Genomic DNA, 12,647 nt, shown 5'->3' with positions numbered 1-12,647 from the left:
TGTGGAGGTTTGGCATCTCCTAAATCTTCAATCAACTCTTCTTATTCTACAATGACAGCGTCCTCTACTTGTTCCAGTACGAAGTTATGCTCTATAGTGTCCACTGGAGTTTCTAGTGTCTTCTTCGTGCTGCGTTCTTCATTAGATTCTCCACATGAAGCCATGGGGATTTGTTGAGTATCCGAACATCCAGAAGATAATTGATTTATTGCTTGCTCCAGTTGATGAAGGGTTGCATGAAATTGATCTATTGATTCTTCGAAGCGAACCTGTGATTCTTGGCTTGATGGATACGGACATGGTGCATAGGGGAGTGGTGGTTCTTGGGAGTAATTGGATTGGTGTTAGGGTGGATAAAGATCATATGGTGGCGAATGGTGAAAAGAAGCTTGTGAGTATGGTGGGTTGAGGTTATGTTGAAAGGATGGTCTCTGAGCATAGGGTGGGGCTTGTTGGTAGCTACAAGGCGGTCCACCATATCTATAAGCTTGGTATGCATTGCAGAATGGTCTCTATCCATGATATCTAGGAGGGTGTTGTTGCCTAAAAGGGTGATCAGATCCTCTTGGCTCCATCCATCTTTGATTGCTTAGACCTTGATGCATAGTCCTGTTATAGCTTCCATTCCTTTCAACAAAAGTAGAACCAAACTCAAAGTGAGAGGGGTGAGAATTCATAGTAGTTATCAGAAATAAGAAGGGAAAACAAAAACAAATAAATGAAAAATATTTACAATAACCAATAATAAGGCACACGTTTGCAATTCCCCGGCAACGGCGCCATTTTGAAGAACTGAAGATTGATGGTTTAGAAGTTATAATTCCTAAGGTTGGCTATGCATATATAATTCCTTGAGAATGTGAATTAATTTAACTACATGTAAGTTTTATATACAATTGAATAATAACTAGATTTGCCTGACTCATTTAGGTAGTTGCATCTAGGATAGATTGCATTGCATGAGATTCCACCACTTTACCTTACTCTTTATCTTGGATTTAGCATGAGGATATGCTATTGTTTAAGTGTGGGGAGGTTGATAAACCCATATTTTATGATATATATTGTGCTCAATATAAGTGATTTATTCAACCTTCACCTACTTATTCATATGAATTTGCATGATTTTACAATTCCTTCCTTGGAATTTGATATATGAGAAAACATGTTTCCTATGCTTTAAAAATTACCAAATTTAATTATCCTTTATTACCATTCGATGCCGTGATTTGTGTGTTGAGTACTTTCAGGTTTTATAGGGCAGGAATGACTTAAAGGATGGAAAGGAAACATACAAAAATGGAAGGAAAGCACAAATTGGAGTCCTTGGAAGAAACTGGCAGTGACGCGTCCGCATAGACGACGCGAACGCGTGGTTCACTCAAAAGAGAATCGACGCGAGCTCATGGATGAGGCGAACGCGTGACCTGGGAAACACAGCTGACGCAGGCGCATGACTGACGCGACCGCATGGAAAAGCAACACTCCAGATGACGCGTGACATGTGCGATCTGCAGAATTTGCAGAAGTCGTCCTCAGCGAATTCTGGGCCCATTTTGGCCCAGATCCAAGCCCAAAGAACATAGATTGAAGGATTATAAATGGAGGAATTCATTCATTCATGAGCATATGGAGATTAGAGACTGAATACTAGATTCATACATAGTTTTAGGATTTAGATGTAGTTTTTAAAGAGAGAGGTTCTCTCCTCTCAGGATTTAGGATTAGGATTCCTCTTAAAGGATTTAGGATTTCTTTTAGTCATTAGGATTGTTTCTTCATACCAGGTTCAATAATTTATGTTTCTCTTTTACTTTTATTTACTCTGATGCTTTTATGCGTATTTGATTTATGTTGCCCAATTGGCTTATGGACCATTCATGTTATAATTTTCTTTACTAATACACATTGAGGTATTTCAGACTCATGATTGCTTTCTTCTATTTACTATATAAATAATTTATATTTTTCCCTTTTGGCTTTGGTTGATGATGAGCGGATATTTTATACGCTTTTTGGGGGTAATTTCATGTAGATTTTAGTATGTTTTAATTAGTTTTTAGTAGAATATTATTAGTTTTTAGGCAAAAATCATATTTCTGGACTTTACTATGAGTTTTTATATTTTTCTATGATTTCAGGTAATTTCTGGCTGAAATTGAGGGAGCTGAGCAAAAATCTGAGTTAGGCTGAAAAAGGACTGCTGATGCTGTTGGATCCTGACCTCCCTGCACTCGGAATAGATTTTTTGGAGCTACAGGAGTCCAATTGACGCGCTCTCAACGGCGTTGGAAAGTAGACATCCAGGGCTTTCCAGCAATATATAATAGTTCATACTTTGCGCGAAGATAGACGACGTAACTTGGCGTTGAACGCCAAGTACATGCTGCTGTCTGGAGTTAAACGCCAGAAACACGTCATGATCCGGAGTTGAACGCCCAAAACACGTTATAACTTGGAGTTCAACTCCAAGAAAAGTCTCAGCTCGTGGATAGCTTTAGTCTTAGCCCCAGCACACACCAAGCAGGCCCCAGAAGTGGATTTCTGCACCAATTATCTTAGTTTACTCATATTCTGTAAACCTAGGTTACTAGTTTACTATTTAAACAACTTTTAGAGACTTATCTTCACCTCATGACATTTTAGATCTAAAAATTGTACCTTTTGGAAGCATGAGTCTCTAAACTCCATTGTTGGGGGTGAGGAGCTCTGCAGCATCTCAATGAATTAATGCAATTGTTTCTATTTCATTCAAACGTGTGTGTGTTCCTATCTAAGATGTTCATTCGCGCTTAATTGTGAAGGAGGTGATGATTCGTGACACTCATCACCTTCCTCAATCCATGAATGTGTGCCTGACAAACACCTCCGTTCTATATCAGATTGGATGAGCATCTCTTAGCTTCCTTAATCAGAATCTTCGTGGTATAAGCTAGAACTGATGGCGGCCATTCTTGAGGATCCGGAAAGTCTAAACCTTGTCTGTGGTATTCCGAGTAGGATTCAAAGATTGAATGGCTGTGACGAGCTTCAAACTCGCGATTGCTGGGCGTGATGACAAACGCAAAAGGATCAATGGATCCTATTCCAACATGATCGAGAACCGACAGCTGATTAGCCGTGCTGTGACAGAGCATCTGGACTGTTTTCACTGAGAGGATGGGAAGTAGCCACTGACAATGGTGACACCCTACATACAGCTTGCCATGGATGGAACTTTACAAACAATTGAGTTGAATATTACATTGCAGGAATTCAGAGGACAAAGCACCTCCAAAACTCCAACAGATTCTCCATTAATAAAGTAACAATTTCTTATTCCAAATACTTTGACTTCTTACAATTAAATCCAATTAATCTCATTGACATCCTGACTAAGATTAATAAAATAAACTTAGTCTGCTTCAAACTAATAATCTCCATGGGATTGACCCTTACTCACGTAAGGTATTACTTGGACGACCCAGTGCACTTGCTGGTTAGTTGTACGGATTGCAAATTCGTGCACCATGTTTTTGGCGCCGTTGTCGGGGATTGTTCAAGTTTGAACAACTAAAGGTTTATTTTATTTCTTAGATTAGGAATAATTTATTTTTGTTGTTATAGAGTCATTAAATCCTGATAGGATAGTTTCTTTTCAAAAATTTCTTTTCAAAAATATTATTTTTCTTAATTAATTGTTATTTTTTCGTGAATTTAGTGTCTTGTTCTAAGTTTGGTGTTAATTGCATATTTTATATCGTTCTTTAAATTTTTGAACTTGTGTTCTTTGTTCTTCATTGATCTTCAAGTTGTTCTTGTTTATTTTTCTTGTTTGATCTTGAGTTTTTCTTGTTTTGTGTCTTTTCTTGTTTTTCTTGCATTTTTTTTCAAAACATTAACTTTCAAAAATTTTATACTTTTATACATAAATATAATACATCTTTAAAATCAACACTGAAGTTACTACCCAATTGGCTGGAGCTTTAGTAGTTGTTCTTGATAATTGGGTATCCTCTTTGGAATCTTTTTCAAAAATAATTTTTCTTTGATTGAATCTTGTGCCAAACTCTAAGTTTGGTGTTTTCTTGTTAATTTTTCTTTAATTTTCGAAAACTTATCTTGGTTCTCTAAAAATTTTAAGTTTGGTGTTCTTTCTTTTGTTCTTGGTGTTCTTGTGAATCTTCAAGGTGTTCTTGAGTTTTTCGTGTGTTCTGGTCTTAAAATTTTTAAGTTTGGTGTTCCTTGGTATTTTCCCTCCAAAATTTTTGAAAATAAGGAGCATTAGATCTAAAAATTTTAAGTCTTGTGTCTTCTGTGTGTTTTTCTCTTTCATCATAAAATTCAAAATTCAAAAATATATCTTTCCTAACTAATTTTAAACTACATTTTCGAAAAATTTTATATAAAAATTCAGATTTCAATTTCAAAATATTTTTAATTTCTTTTATTTATTTCATTTTTATTTTATTTTATAAAAATTAATTTTTATAAAATAAATAACATCAACATACATATCATCTCCTTTATTCCATCATGGAACTAAGTGGGAGTGAACAGTTCAGGAGGACTTTGGGGTCATATGCTAACCCCACTACTGCTTCATATGGGAGTAGTATCTGTATACCCTCCATTGGAGTTAGTAGCTTTGAGTTGAATCCTCAGCTCATTATCATGGTGCAGCAAAACTGCCAGTATTCTGGTCTTCCACATGAAGAACCTACAGAGTTTCTGGCACAATTTTTACAAATTGCTGACACAGTGCATGATAAGGAAGTAGATCAGGATGTTTACAGATTATTACTGTTTTCATTTGCTGTAAAAGATCAAGCTAAGAGGTGGTTAAATAACCAGCCTAAAAACAGCATAAAAACATGGAAACAACTGTTAGAAAAATTCCTGAATCACTATTTCCCTCCAAAACGGATGACACAGCTAAGGCTAAGCATCCAAGGCTTCAAACAAGGAGATAATGAATCCATTTATGATGCCTGGGAGAGATACAGAGAGATGCTAAGAAAATGCCCCTCTGAAATGTTTTCAGAGTGGGTGCAATTAGACATCTTCTACTATGGGCTTACAGAAAGAGCTCAGATTTCTCTAGACCACTCAGTTGGTGGATCTATACATATGAGAAAAACAATTGAAGAAGCTCAAGAGCTTATTGATACAGTTGCCAGAAATCAGCATATGTACCTAAGCAGTGAATCCTCCATGAAAGAAGAAGCTAAAACAGTAACTGCTGAACTCAGTCCTGTAGACCAGGCTAATGAATTCAATCAGCAATTAGATTTTCTAACTCAGCAGCTAGCCGAATTCAAGAAAATACTACAGGAAACAAGAATGGCTAACAGGAATATGGAAGTACAGTTAAAGCAAACAGAAAAGCAACTGTCAAAACAAATAGCAGAAGAATGCCAAGCAGTTCAATTAAGAAGTGGAAAAACATTAAATACCTCACTTCAAAGCAGCAGGAAGCAAAGAAATGAACAAATGGCTACTCAAAATCCCTCTGAGGACAATCAGAGCCCAGAGAGGAATAAAGTTGGCGCTGAACGCCCAGACCATGCTCATTTTTGGCGTTCAATGCCAGAAACAAGCATGAATCCGGCGTTGAACGCCCAAGGGAAGCATAGTTCTGGCATTCAGACGCCAGTAACAAATAAGGAAGTGGCGTCTAACGCCACTCCAGCTTCCACCCCTGGCATTCAAATGCCAGTAGGGGATCAGTCACATACAAGTGCTGATAACAACCCTTCTAAAAAGGCTTCCCAACCCACTTCTACAGGAAATAAACCTGCAGCAACTAAGGTTGCAGAATACAAAGCCAAAATGTCTTATCCTCAAAAACTCCGCCAAGCGGAATAGGATAAGCAATTTGCCCGCTTTGCAGACTATCTCAGGACTCTTGAAATAAAGATTCCGTTTGCAGAAGCACTTGAGCAAATACCCTCTTATGCTAAGTTCATGAAAGAGATCTTAAGCCATAAGAAGGATTGGAGGGAGACTGAAAAAGTTTACCTCACTGAAGAATGCAGTGCAGTCATTCTGAAAAGCTTACCTGAGAAGCTTAAAGATCCCGGGAGCTTTATGATACCATGCACATTAGAGGGTACTTGTACCAAGCAAGCTTTATGTGATCTTGGGGCAAGTATCAACCTAATACCTGCATCTACTATCAGAAAGCTTGGTTTGACTGAAGAAATCAAACCAACCAGGATATGTCTTCAACTTGCTGATGGCTCCATTAAATACCCATCAGGCGTGATTGAAGACATGATTGTCAAGGTTGGGCCATTTGCCTTTCCTACTGACTTTGTGGTGTTGGAAATGGAGGAGCACAAGAGTGCAACTCTCATTCTAGGAAGACCTTTCCTAGCAACTGGCCGAACCCTCATTGACGTCCAAAAAGGGGAAGTAACCTTGAGAGTCAATGAGGAGGAGTTCAAATTGAATGTTGTCAAAGCCATGCAACATCCAGACACCCCAAATGACTGCATGAGTGTTGATATTATTGACTCTCTGGTAAGAGAGGTCAATATGGCTGAGAATCTCGAATCAGAGCTAGAGGACATCTTTAAAGATGTTCTGCCTGATCTGGAGGAATCAGAAAGAATAGTAGAACCTCTGAAAATCCCTCAGGAAGAGGAGAAACCTCCTAAACCCGAGCTCAAACCATTACCACCATCCCTAAAATATGCATTCCTGGGAGAAGGTGATACCTTTCCTGTAATCATAAGCTCTACCTTAGAGCTACAGGAAGAGGAAGCACTAATTCAAGTGCTAAGGACACACAAGACAGCTCTTGGGTGGTCCATCAGTGATCTCAAGGGCATTAGCCCAGCCAAATGCATGCACAAAATCTTACTGGAGGGTGACGCCAAGCCAGTGGTTCAACCACAAAGGCGGCTGAATCCAGCCATGAAAGAGGTGGTGCAGAAAGAGGTCACTAAGTTACTAGAGGCTGGGATTATTTATCCTATTTCTGATAGCCCCTGGCAAGCCCTGTCCAAGTCGTCCCTAAGAAAGGTGGCATGACAGTGGTTCATAATGAAAAAAATGAACTGGTTCCTACAAGAACAGTTACTGGGTGGCGTATGTGTATTGATTATAGAAGGCTCAATACAGCCACCAGAAAGGATCATTTTCCTTTACCATTCATAGACCAGATGCTAGAACGACTGGCAGGTCATGAATATTACTGCTTCCTGGATGGATATTCAGGTTATAATCAAATTGTAGTAGATCCAAAAGATCAAGAGAAAACGGCATTCACATGTCCATCTGGAGTATTTGCATACAGAATGATGCCATTTGGCCTGTGCAATGCACCTGCAACCTTTCAGAGGTGCATGCTCTCAATTTTCTCTGATATGGTGGAAAAATTTCTGGAAGTCTTCATGGATGACTTTTCAGTATTTGGAGACTCATTCAGCTCCTGTCTTGACCATTTAGCACTTGTTCTAAAGAGATGCCAAGAGACTAACCTGGTTTTAAACTGGGAAAAATGTCACTTTTTGGTGACTGAAGGAATTGTCCTTGGGCACAAAATCTCAAACAAGGGAATAGAGGTGGATCAAGCTAAGGTAGAGGTAATTGAAAAATTACCATCACCTGCCAATGTTAAGGCAATCAGAAGCTTTCTGGGGCATGCAGGATTCTATAGGAGGTTTATAAAGGATTTTTCAAAAATCGCTAAACCTATAAGCAACCTGCTAGCTGTTGACACGCCATTTATCTTTGATAAAGAGTGTCTGCAAGCATTTGAGACTCTGAAAGCTAAATTGGTCACAGCACCAATCATCTCTGCACCAGACTGGACATTACCATTCGAATTGATGTGTGATGCCAGTGACCATGCCATTGGTGCAGTGTTGGGACAAAGGCATGACAAGCTTCTGCACGTCATTTACTATGCCAGCCGTGTTCTAAATGACGCACAGAAGAATTACACAACCACAGAAAAAGAGCTACTTACAGTGGTTTACTCCATTGACAAATTCAGATCCTATTTAGTAGGGTCAAAAGTGATTGTGTACACTGATCATGCTGCTCTTAAATATCTACTCACAAAGCAGGATTCAAAACCCAGACTTATAAGATGGGTGTTGCTTCTGCAAGAGTTTGATATAGAAATAAGAGACAGAAAAGGGACAGAAAACCAAGTAGTAGATCACCTGTCCCGAATAGAACCAGTAGAAGGGGTGTCCCTCCCTCTCACAGAGATCTCTGAAACCTTTCCGGATGAGCAACTATTTGCCATCTAGGAAGTGCCATGGTTTGCAGATATTGCAAACTACAAGGCAGTAAGATTCATACCCAAAGAGTACAGTAGGCTGCAATCAAAGAAATTGATCACAGATGCAAAGTACTATCTTTGGGATGAACCATATCTCTTCAAGAGATGTGCAGACGGAGTAATCCGTAGATGTGTGCCTAAGGAAGAAGCACAGAAGATTCTATGGCACTGCCATGGATCACAGTATGGAGGACATTTTGGAAGTGAGCGAACAGCCACAAGAGTCCTCCAATGTGGCTTCTACTGGCCTACTCTCTATAAAGATTCTCGAGCGTTTGTACTTAATTGTGACAGTTGCCAAAGATCTGGCAATCTACCTCATAGTTATGCCATGCCTCAACAAGGGATCTTGGAGATTGAGTTGTTTGATGTATGGGGTATTGACTTTATGGGACCCTTCCCACCATCATACTCAAACACTTATATTCTGGTGGCAGTGGATTATGTATCCAAATGGGTGGAAGCTATTGCAACACCCACCAATGACACTAAAATAGTGTTAAAATTCCTCCAGAAACACATCTTCAGCAGATTTGGTACCCCTAGAGTATTAATCAGTGATGGGGGCAGTCATTTCTGCAATAAACAGCTTTACTCTGCTTTGGTTCGTTATGGAGTTAGCCACAGGGTAGCCACTCCATACCATCCACAAACCAATGGGCAAGCTGAAGTCTCAAATAGAGAACTCAAAAGAATCCTGGAACGGACTGTAATTAACCGTAGAAGGGATTGGGCAAGGAGCTTGGATGATGCTCTGTGGGCATACAGAACAGCATTCAAGACCCCTATAGGGACCTGTCCATACCAGCTTGTGTATGGAAAGGCATGTCACTTGCCAGTGGAACTGGAACACAAGGCCTACTGGGCAACCAGATTCCTGAACCTTGATGCCAAGTTAGCTGGAGAAAAACGTTTACTCCAGCTAAATGAGCTAGAGGAATTTAGACTCAATGCTTTTGAGAATGCAAAAATATACAAAGAGAAAGCGAAAAGATGGCATGATAAGAAATTGTCATCCAGAGTCTTTGAGCCGGGGCAGAAGGTTCTGCTATTTAATTCTAGGCTCAAATTATTCCCTGGGAAATTAAAATCCCGGTGGAGAGGTCCATATGTAATTACAAGTGTATCACCATATGGATACGTAGAGCTTCAGGATAATGACTCTAGCAAAAAGTTCATTGTTAATGGATAGAGAATTAAACATTATCTTGAAAGTAACTTCGAGCAAGAATGCTCAAAACTGAGACTTGATTAGAGCTCAGTGATAGTCCAGCTAAAGATGATAAAGAAGCGCTTGCTGGGAGGCAACCCAGCCATTTACAAAGCTTATTTACTAATTAAATAAATTTCCTTTTCTTTACAGGTATGTGTCCAAGTATCTTCAAAAGGTAAAATAACAATTGTTTAAGTTCACAAAGTTACAGGGGAATCTGGAAGCTCACTAGCGTGGAAAAAGCCAGTGAGAAACGCTTTGGGCGTTGAACGCCCAATAGAAGCATCCATTGGGCGTTCAACGCCAGTAAGGGTAGCCATCTGGGCATTAAACGCCAGAAAGGAGCATCTTCTGGGCGTTGAACGCCAGAAAGAAGCACCTTCTGGGCGTTTAACGCCAGATTGACAGCATCCTGGGCGTTCAGAAAAACGCCCAGTGACAAAGGACTTCCTGTCATTCAACGCCAGCAAGAAGCAACAGCTGGGCGTTGAACGCCCAAAACATGCAGCGTTTGGGCGTTTAACGCCAGGATGATGGGGAGGAGGTAAAATTCGTTTTTCTTCAAAAATTTTCTAATTTTTATGTTTTAATTCATTATTTCTTGCATAAACATGTTTCCAAATATCATCCTTCAATTTCAAAAATTTTAATCCTAATTTCTAAAATCTCTAATTTCTAAAATCCCTACTTCAAGATTTTACATGCATCTTAATCCATAAAGACAATTGATTTTCAATCCAATCCAACTCTTCTTCCAAGCTCTTTCCCAACTTAATTATCTTTTAAAATCTTTTTCAAATTATAAATTTCAAATTTATTTTCAAATATCATTCATATCTTTTTAAATTATATCCTTTTCTTGTCATATTTATCTTTTATAAATCATATCTTCTATCTTATATCTTTTTCTTATTTTTGAATACCCACCCCCTCCCTTTATATCCACTCTCAGCGCTCCTCTCATCATCCACCATTCCACACTTGCTCTCCTCCTATTCCTCTTCTCTATTTTCTTTTGCTTGAGGACAAGCAAACCTCTAAGTTTGGTGTGCTTATCCGTGATCACAAAAACATTCTCACTTTGATCATGGCCCCTAAAGGAAAACAACCCAACCCAAGAGGCAAGAAAGAGAATATTCCAAAGCCACTTTGGAATCAAGGGAAGTTCTCAACTAAAGAACATTCAGACCACTACTACAAAATAATGAGTCACAGATCAGTGATCCCGGAAGTCAAATTTGACCTGAAGGAAGATGAATATCTAGAGATCCAAGAGCAAATTCGAAACAAGAACTGGGAAATCCTAGCCAATCCTGAAACAAAAGTGGGAAGGAACATGGTTCAGGAGTTCTATGCTAATCTATGGCAGACAGACAGGCAAAGAATAATTGGAGCTGCTCTCTATGACCATCGGACCTTAGTCAGAGGAAAGATTGTTCATACCCATCCTGACAAAATCAGGGAGATCTTTAAGCTCCCTCAACTGAAAGATGACCCAGACTCCTTTAATAGGAGAATGATGAGGGTAAATAAAGGTCTGGACAAGATTCTAGAGGATATATGCATCCCCGAAGCCAGGTGGACCACCAGCACGACTGGCATCCCAAATCAACTCAAAAGAGAATATCTCAAACCAGTAGCCAGAGGCTGGCTGGATTTCATTGGGCGTTCCATATTGCCCACCAGCAACCGTTCTGAAGTTACCATTAAAAGAGCAGTGATGATTCACTGCATCATGTTGGGAAAAGAAGTAGAAGTCCATCAACTGATCTCGTGTGAACTATACAAAATAGCAAACAGGAATTCCAAGGATGCCAGATTGGCCTATCCAACCCTAATTTCTATGCTCTGCAGAGATGCTGGAGTGAAGATGGGAATAACAGAGTATATCTCAGTTGAAAGGCCAATCACTAGAATATCAATGGACAGACAACAACTGCAGGATGATCCAATCAAGAGGAGAGCACAGGAAGTCCTCCCAGAACTTCCTCAATTCGAATATTGGGAACATATTGAAGCATCTATTTCCAAATTGCAAGAAGCTATGAACCAAATAAAGGAAGAACAGAACAATCAAAGTAGCATGATTTGCAAACTGCTTAAGGAACAGGAAGAGCAAGGGCATGATCTAAGGAAACTGAAGCACCAGAAATTAATCCTTGAAAAGCACCCCACAGACTAGAGGAACATCTACTTCCCAAAACACAGGTTGTTGAGTTCTAATTTTAGCTTTAACTCTGTGATAGTGTTATTATAGAAATTTACCTTAGGAGATATATATAGTAGTAGTAGTAGTATTAATTAGCATATCTATTCTGGTTTTATTTCCAATTAAGTTATAATTTATTTTTCTCATCATCATCAGGCATGAATAAAATAGTAGATAATTAGAATAAAGAAGTAATTTATTTTTTTCGAGTTCTTAATAATAAAAATTATAATTAACTATATGTGGTGGCAACATTTTTTGTTCTCTGAATGAATGCTTGAACAGTGCATAATTTTTATCTTGAATTTTATGAATATTGGCTCCTAAAAGAATGAGGAGCACGAAAAATATTATTGATGATCTAAAAAATCATGAATTTGATTCTTGAAGCAAGAAAAAGCAGTGAAAAATTTTTTTACAAGAAATCATTGGATCAAGAAAAGGGAATAAAAGCCAACAGCCCTTAAAACCAAAAGGCAAGGGTGAAAAGGATCCAAGGCTTTGAGCATCAGTGGATAGGAGGGCCTAAGGAAATAGTTCCAGGCCTAAGCGGCTAAATCAAGCTGTCCCTAACCATGTGCTTGTGGCATGCAGGTCCAAGTGAAAAATTTGAGACTGAGTGGTTAAAGTCATGATCCAAGGCAAAAAGAGTGTGCTTAAGAGCTCTGGACACCTCTAACTGGGGACTTTAGCAAAGCTGAGTCACAATCTGAAAAGGTTCACCTAGTCATGTGTCTGTGGCATTTATGTATCTGGTGGTAATACTGGAAAACAAAGTGCTTAGGGCCACGGCCAAGACTCATAAAGTAACTGTGTTCAAGAATCAACATACTACACTAGGAGAATCAATAATACTATCTGAATTCTGAGTTCCTATGGATACCAATCATTCTGAATTTCAAAGGATAAAGGGAGATGCTAAAACTGTTCAGAAACAAAAAGCTACA

The sequence above is a fragment of the Arachis hypogaea genome, chromosome 3, assembly GCF_003086295.3.
Source record: "Arachis hypogaea cultivar Tifrunner chromosome 3, arahy.Tifrunner.gnm2.J5K5, whole genome shotgun sequence".
NCBI lineage: Eukaryota > Viridiplantae > Streptophyta > Magnoliopsida > Fabales > Fabaceae > Arachis > Arachis hypogaea.
The sequence above is the reverse complement of the archived record's forward strand: the minus strand, read 5'-3'. Positions refer to the sequence as shown.